Genomic DNA, 18,034 nt, shown 5'->3' on the forward strand with positions numbered 1-18,034 from the left:
CCTAAGGTAAATATCCACAAGAGGTGCTACATAACAACCAGCACATAGAAATTCCACTCTGTTTAGTTAATTTTTCTTCAAAAGCTGAAAACACAATGGTATCTGTTAAGTAAAAAAGCAACATCAGGCTTAGACAAAATTTTCCTCTTTATTAGTAAATTTTTTTGTTCATAAATTTATCTTTACTATTATATTGCTAGCTGAAATTGAACTGTGAGCAATTATTTTAACAACTGGTTAAAGGGCTTAATCTTAAAAAATCTTCCCAGCAAAGCTTACTGAATCTTCTGATATGTAGAAATTGAGGTGAATCCTAATAAACCATTCTCTCACACACAAGAACAGATAAGCACTAATTGCAAAGTCATTGCACAGCACACAGTTTTATTTTATAGATTTATATTGCTTCTCATATTACATTTGCTATTTTCACATCTTCTCATGTTATTAATCTATAATTTCATGTAACAAGGGACCTTGTTGTGTTTCTCTTCCCAAACACTTTTCCACCTGTCGCTGCCCTCCCACTTGTCACAAACCCCTGCCAAATTTTGCCCTAGAATATGCTCAATTTAGAGATTAAAGATAGAAATGGAAGGCATGTGTCATAAGGACATGTTCGTTTACTGAGAGATGGATGATTAGCGAAACATATTATCTTGTCTCAAACCACAAATGTCTTACCCCTGGAAAGATTTTTGGTTTCTCTGTGGTCCCTGATGCCTGTCATTTCTCTTTGGCTCCTTGAAGAGATGGACACATTCCAACTTTGCACTCCTGCTGCTGGGTTTTTAGGAAATGTGTCATAATATTCAAAAAACTCAGATCCTATTTTCTCCACCAACCAACTTTGCCAAAATCAAGCCTTGAGGCTCTTATGAAAGATTAAATTTCAAAGCTAGTCATTTGCAGCAAATGTACATCATTATTTTGTTCTTATCTGCAACCACCTGACAGGCTCAAGAAGCAATCACGGCCAGGAACAAGAATCTCCAATATTGTAAAGTCATTGTTGCTTTTCAATTTTGATTTAGCCCATTCAAAAGCTGCCAAGTAGGGAAACTTGCATGATATATGAAAAAAGAGAGCTCACAATAGTATGGTTGATATATATATATAGCTCACAAACATATTAACTTATTGTGCATATATATATGTACATACATACTTATATATGAGATTAGGTAAGTTAGCTAAAAGGCCTCAATTTCCTCTTCTGAAAAATGGAGATACTAACAGTACCTGTTTCATAGGATTATGGTGAGAGTTAAATGAGGTAATCTATGCAAAGAACACAGTGCAAGAGCTGGTAAGAAAGTGTACAAAAGTACATAGTTTATGTAGACTATGTATTATTATCCAAATTTTAGAAAAAAAGCTGATGGATATAAACCAAAATCTTAGCAATGGTTATTTTGATATTGGTGGCGATATTATAGGTGATTGCTATTTTCTTTCCTTTGCTTTGACAGTATTTCTAATATTTTCCCCATGAGTCTACATTACTTTTCTTCAATCAGAAGTCAGTATCCCTCAACCAAAGTAGTCAGGTTGTTCTCACTCACTGGAATTATGGGGCACATAAGTGTATGTCTAGCATTGCCTGTGGTAGGTCATGATAATGGCCCCCAGGGAAACCCAGCTACCAGTGTCCATGTCCGTTTGAAATGTGTGACTTTGCTGCTCCTCCTATCAATAAACAGTCTAATTTTCCATCACTTGAAACCGGGCTGGCTTTGTGACTTGCTTTGATTCACAGAATGTGACAGAAGTGACACTGGGTAAGTTTCAGAACCTAGAACTTACAAGACCTTACAGCTTCTGCCTTTGCCATCTTGCAATCCTGAGACACTTCATGCTGTGCAGAAGTCCAGTTTAGCATACCTGAAGGATAGATGTTGGGCCCCAACAGCCAGCCCCAATTGCCAGACACGAAAGTGAGATCATCCTGGACCTTCCAGCTCCAGGCAAGTGGTCAGATGACTGCAGCCACAAAAGTGACCCCAGCTGAGCCTGAAAAGGAGCAGCCTAGAGAGTTGACAAATGAGATTGTAAGACATCACATTGATATTTTAAATAATCATGCGTTGGGTTGGTTTGGATATCTGAAACACTGCTCTTCATAGAAGCCAAAGCTGCCCAGACAGCTGCTACTTCATAGGGGATGCTGCAGAAAGAAGAGCTTTCTCTCCAAACGTATTAACTTATTGTGCAATTGTAGAGAGTAAAAAAAAGTCCTCCTGGAATTCCCGTTCTTGCTCAGAGGTAACGAACTGGACTAGTATCCATGAGGACACAGGTTTGATCCCTAGCCTTCCTCAGTGGGTTAAAGATCTGGCATTGTGGTGAGCTGCAGTGTAAGTCGCAGATGCGGCTTAGATCTGGTGTTGCTGTGGCTGTGAGGTAGGCTGGCAGCTGCAGCTCTGATCTGACCCCCAGCCTGGGAACTTCTATATGCTGCAGGTGTGGCCCTAAAGAAAAAAAAAAAAAAAAAAGTCTTCCTTTAATCTTTGCTTTGTTACCTGAAGTTAGGCTTACACTGTGGTAAATCTATACGATTGTCACTTTGTGGGTTCAGAATTGAGAATTTCCTTAATCGCCAAATCCAGGGGCAAGAGTCTCATTTCCTGGAGTCCAGTGTTTGCAACTTTTGAGGAGCATTGTCTCACTCTTACTTGCCTGTTGTGTGTCCCCCATTTTCTGTGGCTACTCTGGCTGGGATACCAAGGGACAAAATTGTCATTCATTTGTTCATCCACTCCTAAATGTTTATTGAGCACATTGAGACTGGGCTAGGCAACAAAGGAAAAACGGCAATTGTAAGACGTGGTTGTTGCTCTCCACAACAGGAAGATAAGACACGCAGGTAACTTCAATAGAACGTTATCTGTGCTAAGCCAGGGAGTGACTCATGGACAACTCATAAACCACGTGAGTTTAGGGGGAAGGAAGGCTGTCCAATGAGGAGGGTCAAGAATGGGTTTATAGGAAACATGCAGATTGAATTAAGAATTTGGTGGAGCTGAGATGGGGAAGGGCCATCCAGATAAGGGAACAGTCACAAACAAAGGGCAGGAAGGTGATACAAGACACATTTGAGAGGTGTCTAGGAGACAAATTTAACTGAAGTGAAGGATTCATTTACTGATGCATTTATTGAAAATGGCAAGCATTTACTGAATGCCTGCTAGGTGTCAGCCACTCTGCTAGTCTCTGAAAATACTGAGATAAAGGACAGAGAGCCCTTCTTTAAGGAATGAGTAATCTAGTGTGCTGGCAGCAAATAAGCCATTGTGGTGGATAGGAGGATAATTTCGTGGGGGAGGATCAAGGAAGATAAGTCTGGAAAAGTAGGTTGAGGCCAAACTGTGAAAGACCTTGAGAGCCAGGACTTTCCCCCTATACTTCCAAGAAAGTTCCACTTAAAAAATTTTAAAAAAGGAAGTTTTTTTTCATATGAAGCTTGATTTGAAACAGTATAACAGGAAGATAAAAAAGAACTATTCTCTCTCAGTCCTTTTCCCTATGGCAGCCCCAGGATTCCTCTGCAGTTCCAGGGAACACAGTTTCCAAAACAGTATTATTCTGATAATAACAATAGTGTCTTATTGAAGTGTTTTGGTTAAGATCAAGAGAGTCACATAGTTTGTGTAAGATATCCAGTCAAAGCAGATGGCAGTTATTGACCAATTATGAGGTAGCTGGTATCATATTAAGTGTTTTTTAATGTATTGGATCATTTCATCTTTATTACAACACCATTGGGATGATGCTATTATTGTTGCTATTATTGTCCCCATTTTTAGAGTGGAGGAGAGGTTTTCAGAGAGGTTAAGTAAATTCTCCAAGTTGCACCAAGGCCAGAACAAAGTCAATGGGACCTCAGAGTCTGTGTCAAAAGTTAGGCACAGCTTGGAGGGTGTGAGGCCTCTAAACTCTACTGCCTCCTAATCTGCTCCCCACATCCTAGACCCTTGATTGATGGTATCTATTATTATTATCATTATTTCTAGTGCTCTCAGAAAAGGACAGGTGTCTAGAGATTACTTCATATGTTTGGATATATAGTTTTAGTTGAGGCAAATGAGCAAATGGCCTAGAATCACTAAATTTAGACAGCTTGTTTCAATATGGCAAATAAGGGACCAATGATGCCATCATTTACTGTTCATCAGCTTTATTGTTTTATTCAGGTATTACACAGGTTCCTCAAAAAATCACCTGGATGGGTTTTGAGTTACTTAGAAGAGTTTTCTCTGTAAAGAAAAAGGAATAACAAATGGCCAAGAAAAATACTAAAAGTTGTAGGGACATAACACATAAAGTAATGCCATTTTAAACAATGAGGTTCCAGGGTTGCTGTGTAGAGTTGTTCACCTTGAGCAATGTGCAAAGCAGACTGGCCAAGGGAATACTGGTGTGGAAATGGAGTTCTGAGTGAAAAATTCCACATTCTGACAGGGTCTGTGTCCATTGAGAAAGTTGGGGGTGGGGAGGGAACTTTTAAAATGTATTCACCCAGAGGGGACACGATTTTAAAATTCAGACAAAGGCCTTCTATAGGTTTGCTGGGATGTAAAATAATATTTCCCACCTATTATTATTGATGAAGATGAAAATCTTTTTGTTCTGCCCACAACTAGTTGAGAGTGCAAGGAAAAGAGGCATTCTCTTGCACTGATTTTGGGAATTGATGGAATTTTAATGGAAACTGGCTTTAATTTTTAATTTTTTTCCCCCTTTTCAGCTGCACCCTCAGCATATGGAAGTTTCCTGAGCCAGGCATCAGATCCAAGCCTCATCTGCAACCTCTGCCACAGCTGCAGCAATGCTGGATCCTTAACCCACTATGCCAGGCTGGGGATCAAACCAGCAATGCCACAGAGTCAGGCCAGATCATTAACCCACTGTGCCACAGTGGGAACTCCTAAAACTGCTTTTTAGGGAAACAATTTGGCAATATCTTATATTAAAACATTTCTTGTAGGGTATGATCTAAGAATTCTACTTCTATGAATCTGTGCAATAGCTAGACTACGTTAATGGGCAAAGATAAATTTACAGGGTGTTCCTTGGATTATTTGTGAAAAGAAAAACCAGAAAACTACCTACATATTTGTGTTGGAAAGTCTGGTTAAAAAATTATGGTATATCTATATAATGGTATGATATGGAATCACTAGGAAGAAATCTGTAGGTACTGATATGAAGTGATATACAGAATATATTTAAGTGAAACCAATCAGGTTGCACAACATTTTACATATTATACTCTCATTTATGCACAAAAGGGACATGTGTATATGGTTGTAGATTTATATGACATTTCTTTTTTTCTTTTTTCCTTTTTTGTCTTTTTAGGGCTGCACTCATGGCAAATGAAGGTTCCCAAGCTAAGGGTTGAATTGGAGCTGCAGCTGCCGGCCTACACCACAGCCACAGCAACACTGCATCCTTAACCCACTGAGTGAGGCCGGGGATCAAACCCGCACCCTCATGGACACTAGTCAGGTTCATTAACCACTGAGCCAAAACAGGAACTCTCTATAGGACATTTCTGGAAGGATATATGAGCAATAGTTAACAGTGTTTCCTTCTGGAAAACTAGGACAGTAGGGGTGTTTGACTTCAGCTTCCATTTTATATCCTGTATTGTTTAACTATTTTTTAATTTATACTTTTATTATAAACTTTTGGTTAAAGGTCATACATTTGCTATTTTTTAAAAAATAAAATGAAAACAAATAGGCATTTTGGGTCCCATGTTCATTGCAACATGATTTACAGTAGTCAAGATATGGAAACAACCTTAATGTCCTTAATTGGACAAATGGATAAAGAAGATGTGGTACACACACACACACACACACACACACACACAAACATACACACAATGGAATATTATTTAGCCATGAGAAAGGACACTCTGCCATTTGTGCATAGACCTTGAGAGTATTATGCTAAGTGAAATAAGTCAGAGAAAGACAGATACTGTATGCTACCACTTACCTATGAAATCTAGAAAGGTTGAACTCATTGAAAAAGAGACTAGAATAATGGTTACCAGGGGTTAGGGTATGGGGGAAACGGGAGATATTGGTCAAAGAATACAAGCTTCCAGTTATAAGATGAATCTGTTCTGGGGATCTAAGATCGTAGTTAACAATACTATATTATACACTTGAAACTTGCTAAGAGAATAGATGTTAAATGTTCTCACCACAAACAAAGAAATGGTAATTAGGTTACTTGATGGAGGTGTTGGCTCAAGCAATGGTAGGAATCATTTTAGTCTATAAATGCATCACATCAACACGTCGTACCCCTCAAATGTACACAATTTGTCAATTATATCTCACTAAAACTGGGATTAAAAGAGGGTAGGGAAAACCATCTCTGAGTCAGAGATATGTGTGCTGCAAGTTTATTACTTGGCATGCATGCCTGGGTTCAATGACTCTGGAAGGAAAGGGATTGGGCAGGAAGAACGTGGGCTGTGGAACAGTCTCATCAATGGCCTCAACTAAGCCCACTGGGGTCTGTGCCGCTGGGATGGCTCCTCGGAGTTATCTTGCATCTGGGTGAGAGGGCCGGGCCTCGATGTTCCCTGACATCAACCAGTCAATGGGTGAGACCTTCTCAGGAAGAGGATGTGACCTTGAGGGAGAGGACTAGCTGAGTCAGTCCTGGCCTCCCATCACCCAGGGGAATAAATCCTTCAGTCCTGTAGGTGGAAATGTGTGGCCTATTTAACACCACCTCTGATTGCAAAACCCATTTTCTGTAGGCTAATGCTTTAGATTTGTCAGGAAACCCCATCACAGCCCTTTCAAAGATAGCTGATACAGTCAGAATAGCACTGGCTTTTGGCTCTGACTCCTCAAACCCTGCCTTCTCCTATTAAAATATTGAGCAATACTATTTAATTGCTGGTCCTCTTGAACTCTTAACTTCTCATATGAAGCAAATCGTAAAAGATGACATGTCTTACATCAGAACCATCACTGTTTTGTTTTGTTTGCTTCCACCCACTCATTGGTTGAGACTCTTATTGAAGTGGTTTTAAATCCTCTGGTTAATTTGCTACCTGCCCTTGGGAATTTAAGGAATACTGAATTTTTCCTTCTGCGGAGTGCACATTAAGTAATACTTTGACTACACAGAAACCGTCATTCTTTAATAAAAATGATGTTTATCAAAGCCAAAGAAGCACACCACTTTGCAGTGCTTTTCTATTAATAATCGAGCTAGCTTGTTTTGCCAGTTCAATAAAGGGGTGAGTAATTTGAAAATAATTCATTTGGCCTGGTTTACAGGAGGGTACCACCTTGGAAATGAGTTTATCTGGAGAATCTGGATGCTATCAAGACTTAATGGAACACCACCTCCCTTTGGGAAAGTAAATCATGTGGCTTGAGAGAAAGACAAAGGAAAGCTCTCTGGAAAAAAGCTTGTGCTTCTGGGTTTGTGGGTTTAGTAAGATCGGTTCTGGGGCTGGATGGCAATAATACTGGCTTCAAAGCAGTCTTTAGCCTTTAATAATTCCCTAATCCTTGTTGTTATGTGAACCAGCAAACATTTGAATGGCAAAGCTGTAGAATGGAATTAAGATGGTTTCCTGAGTGAGGCAGAAAGGATCAGTGGGAGAAAAGCACTTGCGGGGTTCCACTTGAAGCCCACGTTTTGAGACGTTTAGAGACTATCAGAAAGAAACAAAATGTGCTATGAATCTCAGTGTGATTATTGGTGCTAATCACTGGTATAAAACCCACCACAACGGCCTCCACATGATAGGAAGAGTCACGAAAAGGGGGAGACCTTTCCCACGGGTGGCCCAGAATTTTATGTTGGGAAGCTTATTAGTTTGGAACCAAGAGGCTGGAGGACTTAACTCCAGCCACTTTACATAGCATTGAGGAAAACTCTTAACATCTGTCTTAACTCAAAAATTGGAAAGTGTGCTTGCCAATGGAGATGATGGGGTTGCTAAAGCCCCCTTAGTTCCCCTCTTCATAGTATCGTTTTTCTTTCCTGTGAAAATAAATTTTCAATGAACCAAGTTATCAAAGGACCATTTCTTAATGTTTTTCTTAGGGCCCCTGATGGTAAACTTAAGTTAGCTGCACAGCAGTAATATAAACCTGGGTTTGTTATTACTAAGGAAAAACCTATGAGTTGCCTTTAAATAAGATACGAAGTCACAATAAGTGATTATGATTATTAATCGATTAGGTAAATCATTCAAATGTATTTTCAGTTTCACTGAAGTGTAATTAACACAATAAATTGCACATATTTGAAGTGTACAATTTGGTAAGTTTTGGCATATATATTCACCTACGAATCATCACCATAATCAAAATAATGAACACATTTCTCACCACCCCCCAAGTTTCCATATGCCCCTAAATAATTTCTCTTCCTCCTCCTCATCCCCAGCCATTGGCATGATTTTTATCACTACAGTTTAGTTTGTGTTTTAATTTCCGCGTGCTCTTTTTTTCAGGCTTCTTTCACCCAGCAGTTTTTGAGATTTGTCCATGTTATTGTGTGCATCTAATAGTTTATTCGTTTTTGTTGCTAAGTAGTTGTGTGGTGTGATGGTTAATTCAACATGACTGGGCTAAGGGATGCCCAGAGGGTTGGTTAAACATCATTTCTGGGTATGTCTATGGGGATGTTTTGGAGGAGATTAGAGTTTGAACTGGTAGACAGAGTAAAGAATAGCCATTCTCATCGATGCAGGTGGGTATCATCCATCTACAGAGGGCCTGAATAGAACCAAAAGGCAGAGGAAGAGTGAATTTGCTCTCTGAGCTGGGACATCCATATTCTCCTGCCCTTCGTAAAGTACATACAACATGTTACAATTATTTTGGATTTTCTCTCTCTCTTTCTTTGCTTTTCTGCACCCATGGCATGAAGAAGTTCCTAGGCCATGGATCGAACCCATGTCAAAACTGTAACCAGATCCACAGCAATGACAATGCCAAGTCCTTAACCCACCGAGCCACCAGGGAACTCCCTGGTTTTCTCTGGGGGAAAAAAACCCTCATTAAAAAGTAACCATATGGCTGGAGGGGCTGTGGAGAAAAGGGAACCCTCCTGCACTGTTGGTGGGAAAGTAAACTGGTACAGCCACTATGGAGAACAGTTTGGAGATACCTTAGAAATCTATACATAGAACCTCCATATGACCCCGTAATCCCACTCTTGGGCATATATCCGGACAAAACTCTACTAAAAGAGACACATGCACCCGCATGTTCATTGCAGCACTATTCACAATAGCCAGGACATGGAAACAACCCAAATGTCCATCGACAGATGATTGGATTCGGAAGAAGTGGTATATATACACAATGGAATACTACTCAGCCATAAAAAAGAATGACATAATGCCATTTGCAGCAACATGGATGGAACTAGAGAATCTCATACTGAGTGAAATGAGCCAGAAAGACAAAGACAAATACCATGTGATATTACTTATAGCTGGAATCTAATATCCAGCACAAATGAACATCTCCTCAGAAAAGAAAATCATGGACTTGGAGAAAAGACTTGTGGCTGCCTGATGGGAGAGGGAGGGAGTGGGAGGGATGGGGAGCTTGGGGTTATCAGACACAACTTAGAATAGATTTACAAGGAGATCCTGCTGAATAGCATTGAGAACTTTGTCTAGATACTCATGTTGCAACAGAACAAAGGGTGGGGAAAAAAATGTAATTGTAATGTATACATGTAAGGATAACCTGACCCCCTTGCTGTACAGTGGGGAAAAAAAAGAAAAGTAACCATATGGAGTTCCCATTGTGGCTCAGCAGGTTAAGAACCCAACTAGTATCCATGAGGATGTGGGTTCCATCCCTGGCCCTGCTCAGTGGATTGATAATCAGGCATTGCTGCAAGTCATGGTGTAGGTCACAAATGCGGCTCGGATCTGGTGTTGCTCTGGCTGTGGTGTAGCCTGGCAGGTGAAGCTCCAATTTAACCACTTGCCTGGGAACTTCCATATGCTGCAGGTGTGGCCCTAAAAAGAAAGAAAAAAGAAAGAAAAGTAACCATAGGTGTTCCACTGCAGTGCCATGGGATCCAGCATTGTCTTTGGGGCGGCTTGGGCCATGGCTGAGGCATGGGTTCAATTCTGGCCTGGGAATTTCCATATGCTATATGTGCAGCCAAAAAAAAAAAAAAGAGTAATAATAAAGTTTTCAACTATTTTAAATGTTGTAACAGAAGTCAATAGATTTACCTTTAAAATTTAATTGAGTGTTTGGCCATCTATAAGTGAGGTTGTTGGAAAAAGGGGATTTTTGGGGGTGGGTTGGGAAGAATTGAAACTTCTGCTGCAGCGGAGGGTACACGACAGCCTCTCAGATGGAGGGACAGGGCACTGAGTTCATAAGAATAGGGGAGACAGAAAAAACGGAATATAGAGAAATAGGACTCGAGGGCACAGGATTCTCTAGAAGTCACTCAGTCAAAGGTCTCATATTTAAAGGACCTGTCTGAAATGCCATGGAATAGCACAGAGCCTAGGACAACAGAAAAGATGGAAAGAGAACATCCTAGATGTTTAAATGACGATGCTGAGGTCTATGGTAGAGGCCAGGGCTATCACCACTTTATAAATAGCCTTCGTTAAAACCTGAAACCACGTCCCTTTGGGCCGACAGACTCATAGGTGCTCAGCCTGGTTAATGAAATGTGCACTGGATTTCAGCCTTCCCCCTTTGGCGGTGTGCTTTTGTGAGGTGCACAAAAGCCAAGCAAGTGTCTTTCCACAAGCCAAAGAGAAATCTGGAAACCAGAATTCCTAACTCACTTGGTTTGAGAGGGAGTTGATTGGAGTCAGCACAGTTTGAACATGAAGGTTCAATCAGAAAACGTTTCTGGCAGTCTGGCATAGGTCAGGGTGGTTAAGACTTGGTTAGTAAGGCCAGGTCATGGCTATCAAGGTGCTATGGATCCAGGGTAAGAGTGGACTAAAGACTGACTGGAGAATTCTAGCGGCAGACACCAGGTTCTAGTGGAGGATCTGAAAGGCTAAAGAGGATGATGACAGAGGGAGCTGGTCAGTATTCTACTCTGCATGATGCTATACTTCGATGCTGTAGCTTTTATTCTACATTCCCCTCATGCTGAAGTGATATGTCTGAGCCAAGACATGGGGAAAGTGAATGTGTGTTGTGGGGATTAGAAATTGATTTTTGACAACCAAAACCAAACCAAACCTCTGTTTGGTTTTGGGTGATGACAATAAAGAATAAACTTGAGTTTCACTAGACATGAGACAGGATATAATTTCTAAATTTATCCATTTTGGTCCAACATGGTCTTTAAGGCCTGGACAAATAAACGGACAACTTTGTACTGGTATATTATATTATATTAATTAATTTATTGCTTTTTAGGGCCACATCCACGGCATATGGAGGTTCCCAGGCTAGGGGTCAAATCAGAGCTACAGTTGCCAGCCTACGCCACAGCCATAGCAACGCTGGATCCAAGCCCCGTCTGCGAACTACACCACAGCTCATGGCAATGCCAGATCCTTAACCCACTGAGTGAGGCCAGGGATCGAACCTGCATCCTCATGGTTCCTAGTCAGATTTGTTTCTACTGCGCCATGATGGGAACTCCCCTGTACTGGTATGTTAGAAGTATGTTGTGTAGTTCAGTTTAAGATCAGGTGAGAATTTAAGGAAATACAGAGTGCATTCTATGACATTCAACATCTAAACTGAAGTATACATTGCTACTATTACTTTCCAAGTAAAAATGGAATGTAGGGTTATTATTCTTATTCTTATTTTTGTATTTTTGACTGTGCCTGCTGTATGGGGATGTTCCCAGGCCAAGGGTTGAACCGGTAGAACCAGGGCAGGGATGGAACTCCTACCCAGCAATGACAATGCTGGATTCCCCAAGGAACTATGGGTTATTATTATTGTTATTTGGTCTTTTTTTGGGGAGGGGCTGCACCTGTGGCACATGGAGGTTCCCAGGCTAGGGGTTGAATTGGATCTGTAGCTGCTGGCCTAGGCCACAGCCACGGCAATGCCAGATCTGAGCCATGTCTTCGACCTACACCACAGCTCATGGCAATGCCGGATCCTTAATCCACCCAGGGAGAGAACCTGCATCCTCATGGGTGTTAGATTTGTTTCCACTGAGCCATGATGGGAATTCCTATTATTATTATTATCATCATCATCATCATCATCATCTTTTTAGGGCTGCACTGTGGCATATGGAGGTTCCCAGGCCAGGGGTCTAATTGGAGCTTTTGCTGCCGGCCTACGGGCCACAGCCACAGCAATGCTGGATTCGAGCCCCATCTGCGACCTACACCACAGCTCATGGCAACACCGGATCCTTAACCCACTGAGTGAGGCCAGGAATGGAACCTGCAACCTCATGGTTCCTAGTTGGATTTGTTTCCACTGTGCCAAGACAGGAACTCCCTATGATTATTATTTTTAACCTATGTAGCCATTGCTTATGACCCCAGAGACTTTGAATAATTATGGCGATGCCATCTAAGCTTTTTGACTGCCATTACAATAATTTTAAAATTTTGTTAGGTAAATTTAAGGTATTTTACTTTATTATCAGAATTAATCGATTTACATATGAATTTTCTAGTTAAAACTGTTCTTATATTGGAGTTCCCTGGTGGCTCAGTAGCATTGTCACTGCTGTGGTAGGAGTTCCATCCATTCCTGTCCTGAGAAATTCCAAACACTAAGGCTCTGTCAAAACAATAACAACCCCCCCCGCAACTCTTCAATTTTAAGGGTTAGAATTTCAGTTACTGAATTGCTGAAAGGTTAGTGTGGTTTCTTCCCTTTTCCTTCCCTCCCTCCTTCCCTCCTTCCTTCCTTTTCTTTCTTTGGCCGCACCCAAGGCATATAGGAGTTCCTGGCCAGGGATTGAATCTGAGCCTCAGGTGATACCTCGCCACAGCTGCAGCAATGCCAGGTCCTTAATCCACTGCACCACAGCAGGAACTCCAATCTGGTTTTATTAAAGGCTGGTCTAGTGAATATTATTCTTGCAAGACCGCACTTTAAAATTCAGATTCTGGTGTTTAAAATGTTTGAGAAATACTGGATACTCTTGTGCAGAAACACAAAACACATTAAAAGTTTTGTAGTAAGAGAAACTTTAAAACTTTTTTTTGACCAAGAATTTCCCGAAGCTATATGGTTATAGTACTCCTTCTTAAAGTAAAATTTTGATTTATTTAACATTTTTCCAGTTATAGATTGCTGCTTAACAAACTTTCCAGAACTTAGTGACTTAAATTAACAGCAGGTGTTTATTTAGCTCATGACTGCAATTTGGGCAGGGCTTGGTGGGGAAGGTTTGGCTTTTCTCCACGTGGTGTCAGCTGGGGTAATTTGAATAGAGGCAGGAGGACCTGCTTCAAGATGGTTCACTCGCATGACTGGCAGGTTGATGCTGGCTCTCAGGTGGGAGCTCAAGCAGGAACGTGGGGCTTCGTTTCCTTCCATACGGTTCCTTCCACATGGGCGTCTCTGTGGGTTGTTTTGGGCTTCCTCAGAGCATGGTGGCTGGTTTCCAAGAATGAGTGTTCCAAATGACAGAAAGTGGAAATTGCCCATCTCTTAAATTCTGGGTCTGGAAACGGGCATGGCGTCACTTTTGCTATATGATATTGGTTAAGCAATCACAGATCCAAGATTCAAGGGGAGGGAGCATAGATCCTTCACCTCTTGGTGTTGAGAGGAGTTTCCAAAAAATGTAGTGGATGTATGTTAAAATTATACACACAGAAAAATGTACCAACCGTAAGGGGAACATCTAGTGAAGTTTTGCATAAGAAACACCCATGTAATCAGCATCCAAAAGCCTCCCTCCACCTCCCCTCACCCCCATTGTCCTCTTTAGGTCACTACTCTCAAGGATAACCAGCATCCAGGGCTCAACCTCAGCTGGATAATTCCTTCTTGGCGGCAAGGTGGGGACTGTCATGTGCATTACAGGATGGTTAGCAGTATGTCAGGCCTCTACTCACCAGAAGCCAGAAGCACCCTCTCTGCTGGTTGCAACAACCAAAAACATCTGCAAAAATTGCCAAATATCTGGAGGGGGGCAAGAAAGATCACCCCCAGCTGAGAATTACTGGGTTAGAAGATAAATATCTCTTCTTCATTATTTGTCTAAATTCCACTTAACCATCTAGTACATAAATTCCAAGAGGCTGCAGATTTTTGTTTATTTATTTTTTGTCTGTTTTGATTCCAGCTGATTCCCCAGTCCCTCTAATACTGCCTGGCATTTAGTAGAAAATTGAGGCTATCTGTTGCACGAAGGATTGAATGAAAGTTAGCAATTCTAAAGAGTTATTTAAAGACTTAACTCTGGAATATGTGAATATACATAAATATATATTTAAAGCAGCTGAACTATCAATCACAGATAATTCATTTTTGTTAGAAATACCATTTTATGAAGCTCACATGGATAAAAACTCGAGAATATATATGCTTATAATAGGAATCTATATTGGTTAATTTCCTCCAGCAGCAACATAAAATATGAGCCACAGAAATAGAAAAAAAACTGTGATCGCCCAGACACATAGGCAGTGTCTCAGGATTGTGTTAATGATCTACTGTAATAAGCCACAAATTGTGGTTTGTGATTGCCATGACAGCTTTGTGAAACAGGAATTTGCAGTAACGACGTTTTCATTAAAAACGTGGGTGAAGGAGTTCCCTTCGTGGCTCAGCAGTTAACGAACCTGACTAGGATCCATGAGGATGTGGGTTTGATCCCTGGCCTTGCTCAGTGGGTTAAGGATCCAGTGTTGCCATGAGCTGTGGTGTAGGTTGCAGATGTGGCTCGGATTAGACCCGGAGTCTGGGAATTTCCATATGCCACAAGTGTGGCCCTAAAAAGCAAAACCAAACAAACAAACAAAAATCCTGGGTGAGGTGCTAGGTTCTAAAATATTAGAAGAGGAGGAGGAATAAGTGCAAGATGGTAACAAGGGCTTGGGAAGTTATTTCTTTATAGGGAAAACCTGAACATTTCTTTTGGGAGAAAGCCGCTGACATTACTGTGAAACCATCCCTCCCTCCCTCCCTCCCTCACAGCCTTTCCCATCTCATTAGGTACATTTTTAAAGGGTTATCCCAAGAAAAGTTTTCAATGCAAACAGGATTCTCAATGAATTTTGGCCTATATATCCTTCTTTTTGAAATTCCTAGCTGCATTTATTTATTGCTCAGTCAAAATTGTAACAGAAAAATGGACACAATTACTAGTACATAACTCAAGTTAGGGGTACAATGAAAACAGAATTTTTTTTTTTGGTTTTGCCTGCAGAAGTGCCAGGACCAGAGATGGAACCCATACCACAACAGTGACCTGAGCCACAACAGTGACATTGCTGGATCCTTAGCCTGCTGAGCCACTGGGGAACTCCTGGAAACAGAATTTTATTTATTTATTTATTTACTATTATTACTATTTTGTCTTTTCTTTCTTTTTTAGGGCCGCACCTGCCGCATATGGAGGTTCCCAGGCTAGGGGTCTAATCAGAGCTGTAGACACTGGCCTACGCCAGTCACAGCCACAGCAACACCAGATCTGAGCTGAGTCTGTGACCTACACCACAGGTCATGGCAACGCCGGACCCTTAACCCACTGAGTGAGGCCAGAGGTCGAAACTGCAACCCTGGTCGGATTCATTTCCACTGCACCACGATGGGAACTCCGAAAAAAGAATTTTATAGTTGTAAGGACATCCAGAGATCATATGAGCATTCTGAAGAGGCAAACTCATACAGAAATGTTACCTTAGCAATTACCCTGTTCTCTGGGGCATTTTGAATTGTTTCATCTTCTGGAAGCCACCTCTGTTGAAAGTGAAACTCATGTGTAATCCACAGGGTATAGAGTAGTGACTTGCCCACAGAGCTGGTTAATCACAGGACAAATAATTTTGAGCCAGTGCTCACAACTGTCACATCCAACATATGTCTTATTAACAAAGAAGAAATGTAATACATAAACGTATGGAGAATAGAATAGCACAAAATTGTCTATCATCTGCAAAGCCTTGGTTGCCTGAATGCTGTGGCTAGTTAACATCCGAGTGAAATAAATTTGACATTGACCATTCAAATCTTTAAAGTTTAGGAGTTCCCGTCGTGGCGCAGTGATTAACGAACCCTACTAGGAACCATGAGGTCGTGGGTTCTATCCCTGCCCTTGCTCAGTGGGTTAACGATCCGGCGTTGCCGTGAGCTGCGGTGTAGGTTGCAGACGCGGCTCGGACCCCGAGTTGCTGTGGCTCTGGCGTAGGCCGGGGGCTGCAGCTCCAATTCGACCCCTAGCCTGGGAACCTCCTTATGCCGCGGGAGCGGCCCAAAGAAATAGCAAAAAAAAAAAAAAAAAAGACAAAAAAAAAGTTTAAAAGCTGTTATGGGAGTTCCTGTTGTGGCGCAGTGGTTAACGAATCCGACTAGGAATCATACAGTTGTGGGTTCGATCTCTGGCCTTGCTCAGTGGGTTAGGGATCCGGTGTTGCCGTGCACTGTGGTGTAGGTCGCAGACACGGCTCGGATACTGCGTTGCTGTGGCTCTGGTGTAGGCCGGTGGCTACAGCTCCGATTCGACCCCTAGCCTGGGAATCTCCATATGCCAGGAGAGGGGCCCTAGAAAAGGCAAAAAGACAAAAAGACAAAAAAAAATTAAAAAAAGAGAAAAATAAAATAAAAGATGTTATGGTGTCTAGACTTTTAAGCTGGAATTCGAATACCACATTTAAAAGAAGTAAGTCTGTACAGTTTTGTTTTTTTAATTTCCTAAGATCGGAATATGTTAAGACTTGTCATTACACTGTGAAATGCTTATGATTCATTTTGCAAAGGCAGCTAGGGATGAGGAGAGGGTGGGCGTGTGAGTGTAGCAGTTCTGTATGACGCAAAAAGGGAGATGAGGTAGAAGGGAGGATATTTTTGGACTCCCTTTTGATTCAAAAATAGCTCACATCAGGTAATTTGTTTACTTTTAAAATAGGAAAAAATGGCCAAAAATTTGGTGTGAAATTTCCTGAATGACACGCAAATCCTATTTTAGGAGAATAATTGTCATAATTGCAGGTTACTTTCTTAAAATACCTGAAAAAAAATTCCTTCTGCAAACGTAACTCCACAAAGATAGAAAAAATGTATTTATACCACAGGGTGCTCATATACTAAAGGAATTTGCTGCTTCCATATAACCTCCATGGTAGCATTTAAAAAACTCACCAGAGGAGTTCCCGTCGTGGCGCAGTGGTTAACGAATCCGACTAGGAACCATGAGGTTGCGGGTTCGGTCCCTGCCCTTGCTCAGTGGGTTAACGATCCGGCGTTGCCGTGAGCTGTGATGTAGGTTGCAGACACGGCTCGGATCCCATGTTGCTGTGGCTCTGGCATAGGCGGGTGGCTACAGCTCCGATTTGACCCCTAGCCCGGGAACCTCCATATGCCGTGGGAGCGGCCCAAGAAATAGCAACAACAACAACAACAAAAAAAGACAAAAGACAAAAAAACAAAAAAAACCCAAAAAAACTCACCAGGAGTTCCTGTTGTGGCTTAGCGGGTTAAGGACCTGACTAGTATCCATGAGGATTAAAGGATCCGGTGGGTTAAAGGATCATGTGTTGCTGGGAGATACAGTGCAGGTCGAAGACGCGGATGGGATCTGGCATTGCTGTGGCTGAGGCTGGCATAGGCTGGCAGCTGCAGCTCTGATTTGACCCCTAGCCTGGGAACTTCCATATACCACAGGTGCAGCCCTAAAAACAAAAACAAAAACTTATTAGCAAATTTACTGCCTAAATTAGAAATTAGAAAGACAAAAGGAATTGACACATAATTTGCTTTCATTAGGCGTAAAGTCTTTCTTCTTTTATTTTCATTCATTAGCCAAGAACTTATGGAATAGGATGAAGATATTGGGCTAGACGCAGGAGGTGTAAGGATGTGCAAGACACAGTCCCTGCCCT

The sequence above is a fragment of the Phacochoerus africanus genome, chromosome 15 (genome assembly GCF_016906955.1).
Source record: "Phacochoerus africanus isolate WHEZ1 chromosome 15, ROS_Pafr_v1, whole genome shotgun sequence".
Taxonomy (NCBI): Eukaryota; Metazoa; Chordata; class Mammalia; order Artiodactyla; family Suidae; genus Phacochoerus; species Phacochoerus africanus.